The sequence below is a fragment of the Triticum dicoccoides genome, chromosome 3B, assembly GCF_002162155.2.
Source record: "Triticum dicoccoides isolate Atlit2015 ecotype Zavitan chromosome 3B, WEW_v2.0, whole genome shotgun sequence".
Classification (NCBI taxonomy): Eukaryota; Viridiplantae; Streptophyta; class Magnoliopsida; order Poales; family Poaceae; genus Triticum; species Triticum dicoccoides.
This window is the reverse complement of record NC_041385.1, coordinates 712,071,229-712,079,716: the sequence shown is the minus strand read 5'-3', so window position 1 is coordinate 712,079,716 and position 8,488 is coordinate 712,071,229. Positions and strand designations below refer to the sequence as shown.

The 8,488-nt window shown below is 41.7% G+C and overlaps 1 long non-coding RNA gene across 2 annotated transcripts; it reads left to right on the top strand.

Annotated features, from left to right (window-relative positions):
• Nucleotides 1-4,952: 4,952 nt before the first annotated feature.
• Nucleotides 4,953-7,345, top strand: LOC119281941. 2 transcript variants are annotated; one of them, XR_005138584.1, is made up of 3 exons: nt 4,953-5,206; nt 5,502-5,618; nt 5,716-7,345. It is a non-coding gene; the product is annotated as an uncharacterized LOC119281941 (long non-coding RNA). The 2 variants fall into 2 exon arrangements; XR_005138583.1 differs by having other exon boundaries at nt 5,502-5,626.
• The last annotated feature ends 1,143 nt before the right edge of the window (nt 7,346-8,488 follow it).

Here is an 8,488-nt window from a genome sequence, read left to right as displayed (position 1 = left end):
AGTGATCTTTGGTCCTAACTTGATCACTTGGAGTGCTCGCAAGCAAGCCACAGTATCTCGCAGTAGCATGAAGCTGAGTACAAGGCGGTTGTTAATTCCACAGCGGAGATTATATGGGTAAAATCCATATTGAGAGAAATTGGGAGTCTCTCAAGGTCAACCACCGGTCCATTGGTGTGACAACATTGGCGCAACGTATCTTTCGTCTAATACGGCATTTCATGCTCGGACGAAACACATCGAAGCTGACTATCATTTTGTGAGGGGATGCGTTGGACAGAAGCTACTTCACATCAAGTTTATCTCCTCCAAAGATCAACTTGCTGACATCTTCACGAAACCACTATCACAGCCTCAACTTGAAGGTTGTAAGCGCAATATTAACTAGCTATGTACTTCAGGCCACGATTAAGATTAAGGGGGGGTGTTAGACTGTATTATACATAGCCTCTGTACATGACCTTGTATCTTGTATTATACATTTGGTGTACCCCTATATATATGAGATAGCAACACTCGTATTAGGGTATCGTGCAGTTTTCCAAACCATAAGTTTTACACCACCGTTCCAAAATAATTGTCTCAACCTTAATATAAATAATTGTCTCAATCTTAATATAACTTTGCACTAAAGGTAGTACAAAGTTGACACTTATTTTGAGACGGAGGGAGTATGTGATATTCGGTCTTCGAACTTAGTTTACGGTTGTTGTGTTGGACTTAGGAAATGCAACATGCCGAAGATCTAATTGTTACTGCTTATTGCATATCCGATGCACCATTATGTACTGGTTCTTCTTTTTCTTGTTGAAATTTTCAGTCTGGTCGATGCAAGTTCTTTGAATGGCAGGAGAGCTACGCAACCATTCTAGAAACAGAGTTTGTTAAACGAACTGCGCTACCGGCTGTCACGTGGAAGTTGTGCTCCCTGAAGTCAGGCTCCAGTGATGGTTGTTAGTGTGACGAACACTGACCTAGGGAGAATCAATCTTCTATTGAACATTATGAACCTGGTGGCTACGATGTTAGTGCGTGCTAATGTGATCGTTGCTTTAGGATTGGTTTATACCAAGTGAACCGGCCTGAGTATTAATCTTCAGTTCGAGGTTGAGGATGATTGGGCCCCTTCTTTGCTTAGAGCTCTAATTGCTTGATGGTGCTCGCGACGGACGTTTTCGTTCTAAAATTGTTTTCATTGCTTTAAAATAGTATATTGTGCTCTTTGTTACATGTGAACAAAACTATTATTTACTGTCCACTATTTTCCCTTTTGTTTCACATCGCTTGACATTTCGTTGTTTTTTCTTTTTCCAGCTTTGAGCGTGATTGAAGGAAGCAAAAGATAAACAGAGACGTGCAACAGTGTTTGGTAGACATGGTGCACTTCTCCAATAAAATTTAATTTGTTACCACTGTCATGTGCTGAATGTATGGAGGTTTAAATAACCAGAACTATATGTGAATTTATGTGGCGTCGATCATGATTAACTTAAAATAAAGCAATATTTCTGCTTCCTGCTATATGGAACTTTGTTTCTCTTGCTTGCATATATATGAAACGAGAAAGCTAAAATCCTGTCGACTGGCAGTTTGCAACAGATCCGCACGATCTCGTTGCCGTCCGATTCGAATCCAACAACGCGCGTTGCTTCTGTGGTCTGAACCATTGCAACAGGTCCGAATGACTTTTTAGTCGTACGATCACGATCCCACAGCCATGTCACTATGTTAGGAAAGGATCTGTTACTCACGTGATTTGTGGGGAGGGAATTATGGGCAGGTGGGCCGCAACTTTTACTGCCTTCCGTGCTGACTTTGGCAACTGCCATTCACACGCATTAATTTTGGGGCCTGCTACCTCTTGAGCATTGCGTTGGTTTTCCCCGAAGAGGAGAGGATGATGCAGTAAAGTAGCGTAAGTATTTCCCTCAGTTTTTTAGAACCAAGGTATCAATCCAGTAGGAGACCACGCACAAGTCCCTCGTACCTACACAAAACGATAGCTACTCGCAACCAACGCGATTAGGGGTTGTCAATCCCTTCACGGTCACTTACGAGGGTGAGATCTGATAGAGATGATAAATAATATTTTTGATATTTTTGATAGATAGATGCAAAGTGAAAAGTAAAAGGCAAAGTAAAAACAAAGCAAATAATAAAGTGATAGAGATTGGTATGATGAGAATAGACCCGGGGGCCATAGGTTTCACTAGTGGATTCTCTCAAGAGCATAAATATTCTACGGTGGGTGAACAAATTACTGTTGAGCAATTGACAGAATTGAGCATAATTATGAGTATATCTAGGTATGATCATGTATATAGGCATCACGTCCGAGACAAGTAGATCAAAACTATTCTGCATCTACTACTATTACTCCACTCATCGACCGCTATTCAGCATGCATCTAGAGTATTAAGTTAAAAACAGAGTAACGCCTTAAGCAAGATGACATGATGTAGAGGGATAAATTCATGCAATATGATAAAACACCATCTTGTTATGCTCGATGACAACAATACAATACGTGCCTTGCAACCTTTTCTGTCACTGGATAAGGACACCACAAGATTGAACCCAAAGCTAAACACTTCTTCCATTGCAAGAACTATCAATCTAGTTGGCCAAACTAAACGGATAATTCGAAGAGACTTGCAAAGATAACTCAATCATCTCTAGTCCTAATGGAGCAGTTGGTGAATAGTCCGCGCGGTTAATTTTCGCTGGTTTATTTTCGTCATCCTCCCACCATCGTTTTTTTTCGTCATCTCTACTCCTAATTTTCGTCGGTTATTTTTCGTCCGTTTTTTTGTTCCACCTCCCACCACGCCTCGTACGTAACATTAGCTCCCTCCCACACACCGAACCGGTGGAGAAAAAAATCCAGAAAAAACAGCGCACATGCCCCGCTCCCTCGATCCCTAGCTAGCCATCGCTCCTCTCCCCTTCTCCACCCGCCGCCACCGCCACCGCACCTCAATCTCGAGCCATTTCCTTCTCTCCGTCTGTACCTCCTGCGCTACCGCCGCTCCTACCCGGACCATCCACGTCCTTCTGACCCACGCACGGCGCCTGCACTCCACGCCTCCACGCGACGCCACCACACCAAGGGGCGCTGATGGCCGCCACCGGTGTGGGTGGTGGACTTGCGGGCCACCTCATGCCGACGCGGTGCCTCCCGACGACCACCACCACCTCCTCCTCCTCCTCCTCCTCCTCAAGCCATCACCGTCGACTCCCCTCCACCATGGCTTGCATGCGTGAGCCCGACGCTGGAGGACGACGTCGACCATGCAGTGGAGCCTAGCGGGCGTGGACCGACACAGTGGTCATCGCCTAGGATCGATGACCGACGCTGAAGAGGAGGGGGGCCTCTTCCTGCTGCTATCTTCCCCATACCCTACGGGCTGGATCTAGAGAAGTACGGTGCATTCCTTCTCCCCTGTGTGCATTTGATGCAATTTGGGGTAACTTTGTAAATACTGGAACTTTGTATGAACATTATGTGTGCAGTAACTTACAAGGAACAGAAATGTTTGTATCGAGAGAGGGTGAGGCGCTGATTTGTCTAGCACTTTTCTCTTCCAGCAGATATACAAGTTGTTGCCGACGACTCCGGCCGGGCAAGTGATGTTATGCTTGACCACTTCCTGCATAAGATTGTTGACTTGTTGACTTCTGTCTCAAATGTCGCTCAGGTTCTTTCTCCATGTGCCAATCCAGCTCAGCTTGACTGGTATGAAAGTCGCATGTTATTCATGTCGCATGTTATTCAGGTTGTACATCTCACAATTGTTCTTTATCCATATCTACATTTGCTTTTAGTCATAGCAAAAAGGGACAAGGACGGTGACTTCAACAACGATAGGGCGGAAGCCAGTATGCCTGGACCAACAAGCCGGTGTTCTTTCTTCCCTTCTTTCATTACGTTGGGAGTGGATAATCAACTTTTGTTTTTCTTTTCTATACCTTCTTATTTATGCATCTTAGTTAGGAAGCTAACTACGTTTCTTTGCATCATCATGGAATATTTTTTGCAGGATTTGCAGACATTTGCTAAGCTTAAATACGTGAATATGGACATGTGGTACTATTCATTAGAGTGGACAGGTGAATGTAGACAATTTCGATGGTTTATTAATTTTTCAGAGGTTTGTGATGCTATTATACATGTTCATCAATTTATTATGGCTGTTCTTGCACATAGATCGACAACCAGCCTATTGGTGTTGTTGCAAACTCTTTGTTGTTACATAATTTCAAATCATTTTTCTTAATCATGTACAGATATTTCAGTAAATGACTGCTTTAAACCATACCTAATATCATTATAATTAGTAACCCATATTGTGTCACATAACTAGATATTGGCAGTCAATTATCAATTGTCATGCAGATATTGAGTTCAACAACTTCAGCTGCACATGAAAAATGAGGAATATTTGGAAGTGCTTGAGCTGAGTTATTTCCATGTTTTATTTTTAGGAATCCTCTCTGTATTCATCTTGTTATACCTGAACTTAGTTTTTGTTGTTATCGATTCTTGGTGTTGGAAGCTAGGCACAGTTAGGACGTCTTCCAGAAAAATAAACAATGTATCTAAAAGATCAAACATTAGAGTGTACATTCTTGCACTACAAGCTTGTCAAAAATCCTTAGTTACTATTCTTCCAGTACACAGAGATAAGGAGATTGGGAGTACACGGAGATAACAAGATTGGGGGCATGTCTGGTGGTTGCAATGAAATTATTTATATTGGTGCTTACTGATTGTTGTACATATTTTTTCACCGACATAATAGGACTAAGTAATTTGATCATAAGATAGGTAATAATTGACTTCTGAAAACTGAACTAGCCAGTTAAAGTTTCTGGAAATATTGCAGAGCTAACTTACCTGATGGCCATGATATATATTTAAGTGATAATTGCTTTTTGATTGCGTGAACTAAGGCTACAAGGAACTAAGGAGCGGCACTTGGAGAGGAAGGGTGCCAAAATCCAAAAAGGAATTTGGCATGCAGCCACTCCACTGACACAACAATCTCGTTACGTGACGCCGCGTAGATGCCCATTGCAGCGGTGGCCACTGACACCGACGACAATGTGGCATTGCAGCAAGCGACCCCGAAGCTGGCGAGGCTCGCAGCAGACCTCTGTTGTGCACGCCCATCCGACCCTACCCGACGGTGTTCCCTGAGCCATGGTTTGTGCCTTCCCCTCCCCTATATCATCTAACTAATTCCTTGCATGCCATCACCACACAATCCACTAGAGGTAGACTAAGCCATACTGGAAACGAGCTTCCCATTTTCCAGTTTATTTTGTTTCCGAGTTTGCAGTTTTTCCCCGCTTGATCATTTATACTTCTCTTTTTAATGTATCTATGATCCTCCTTCTACAAAGAAGTTATCCTTTGTAGGTGATGCAAAGTCTTCTTTCTTTTTTGGCTAAAAATTTTCATTGTAGAAAACAAAATTCATGCCTAATGAATTTGTTAGGTGAGATGTGGAGTAAGAGGAGACACCAGACCAGCTCGCACTGCAGTTGGCATGGTTAACATTACAATCTTGGAAAGTGATCCCCTCTATAGACGAAGGATTTATGGACGTACGAAGGTACTACAGTAAGTGCAAACGCAAGATCTCTCACAAGTATTTCTTTCTCTCCCTTCTTTTTGAGTCTCCAATCACTGTTTATGCTTTATTACTGCAGGAATGTGGCATAGATTATCTAGAAAATGGACTGCTTCCTCCTGATGCCCAATCATGGTGTCAGGCTTCATTTGATCCTAAACAACTGCTTTGATCAGTAATTTATCTACTCTTCATCACTGCCTGCAATTTTGATCATTGACTATAGTTTGTAAATCAACTTGAATTTAACTTGGTAAGTTTTAACTGTCTATTTTTTTGCTTATCGGCTATGTATGGAGGTTGTCACATGTTTGATTGGACTTCAATTTGGACATGTAGTCCTACATCTCGAGGTATAAGATTGTTGTTTGTTTCTATATTTTAACATTTCTTCTTATGGCGTAGAAACTGTATTCTATTTCCCCCTTTTTGGGCTAACTTGTGTGTAGAAGCTCAAAGGAAGAATTATCGACTGGCTAATCTCTTCTTTCAACCTGTTAGAACTTACATTTTTCCTGCTTAAAGTATTACATGAATACACTAGATAATCACTGGAGCTTGCAGAGTTGACGCAGTATAACAGATTAGCCTGATGCTAAAAGATGTAGTCATGCAGACCTCGCCAATGAGTGAATGTTGGATTAGGTCCTGATCATCCGGATGTTGCGGCAACTCTTATAAATGTGGCAATGATGTACCAGGATGCGAGCAATATGAGTACTGCTCTTAGGTATCTTCAGGAAGCATTTAAGAAGAATGAGTGCCTTTTAGGCCCAGGTCATATTCAAACAACAGTTCGCTATCATGCTCTCGCCATTGCATTTAGCTGTATGGGTGCATACAAGCTTTCAGTTTAGGTTAGTTCTGACGAAAAAATGGCGGAATAACATTGTGACACATTTTACTGACTTCATGATTTTGGTGGCAGCATGAAACCAAGGCGCATGATATACTGGTAAAACAGTTAGGGAGTGATGATTCACAAACAAAATATTCAAAAATTAGTTGAATATATTTAAGGGGCAAGAACAGCAAGTATGTGCTGAAAAATTATTTCACACGGTTGATTCACTCTTGGTTCAGGGATTCTTGCACATTCCCAAAGTAGCAACTTCAAGTTATAGGTAGGAGAAAGTTGCACTTAATGGATTCAGATCATGCGCATTACATTTTTTCATAGGGGCATATGTTTTTTTCGTGAATACGCAAAGCTTGTGTATCATTCCATTAATAGAAAATAGAATGAGTACAGTCGAGGGTACAACACATGACATGAACGTGCAAAGGCATGAACATGGAACCCGGAGCAGAGAGACAAGGGATGCTCAGCCCGAACATGGAAAATACACAACTAAACCCACCAATCCTAGAACTAGGGAGGCAGACCAAACAAGCATGACATCGTGCATCTCCAAATCCAACACTGGGGACGCCGCAAGCAAGCAAGATAGCGCCTTCAAGAAGGAGAACGACGTTGCGAAGCCGCCACCATCCGATCTGGAGAACTGGACCTAGGGTTTCCCACAATGCTCGAAAAGATGTTTATTGGATCTCAAGTTTATTCAAAGTGGGCCACGAGAACTTTATGAATCTGCTTGGCTATTGGTGAAGAACAAAATCCTTTCATCAGAGGTATGATGTTTGAATAAGGTCAAAATAGGGCTCTCTTCGAGCATCTCCATTGTAGGTGTGTACTGATTCTATTAATTTTCTTACTGTCAACAGTATGGTTCCTGTAAGGTGCAGCCAGTTCAACAGTTTTAGCATGTGTTGGTAGCCAACAATTGCTAATAATCAGTATTTGATAATGCTTTGGATTATTCTGTAGTTCTTTTTTTACCGCAGTTATGTTGCAGTCAAAGATACTGAGAACCTGGACTGGATGACCCAACTTCAAATGGCAATGGGGATAGCTTACTGTCGAGAGCACATGCTTAAGCTGAATCTACCTGCTAGGCCAAGGAACCTCATCTCAACAGTTATGTTGCAACGGTGTCAGATCTTGATGTCTGGAATGGCACCAAGGGATCTGATTCTGTCACTGATGATTGCATCATGCTATATTTCATTGTGCATTAGTATGGCATCATGCTTAAGCTGAATCTACATACTATAGCTTACTGACGAAGATAATGGCTGCATCTTTTTTTAGCTTGTCTCGTCGCATCTAATAGAAAACATACAACTTGATATATTCTGTCGGATGCATATCTTTTTTTCTTGGAAGTTGAACACTCACAGCAATGATGGTAAACCAGGGGGCATTTATTTTTTTTAGTTACAGATTTTCTCAGCAGTGTTGGTGACGTATGATATTTCATTGGGGGGCAAATTAACATATTTTGCCTCTTTTTCAGATAGCTAAAGATAGTTTTGCTGGCCCCTTGTTTCTTGGAGATAATCTCTTTTGCGATGTGGAATATTTGGAAACAGATGAATGCTTGGAGTTTTTTTAAGGGAAGCAAGCATCTTTGTCTGGATGGATCTGGTCACATAGAGTTAAAACCAAAGTCCACTGTGAGTGCTTGGATCTCCTCTGTGTCTTGAGCTTTTGATCCTTAGACTTCAATTTTTCTTTTTCTTTTAGGGGTATCCTCTACCCCTATGTAATCATGTAACTTTGTACGTTACTCCCCCTTTTCCTTGTTCTGTTAATGAAAATTACACAGTAGGGGGTTCCCCTACTGTTTGCCTTTTTTTGAAGAAACATCACCGAAAAGTCTTACTTTTTATTTCATTTAATTTCCTTAGTCATGTGTTGAAATGTTGGGAGATTAAAGTTTATGCTCTATTCACACACCATGGAGGCAACCATGGCAGAGTCATAGAGGGGGCATCCAGATAAAGTAAGA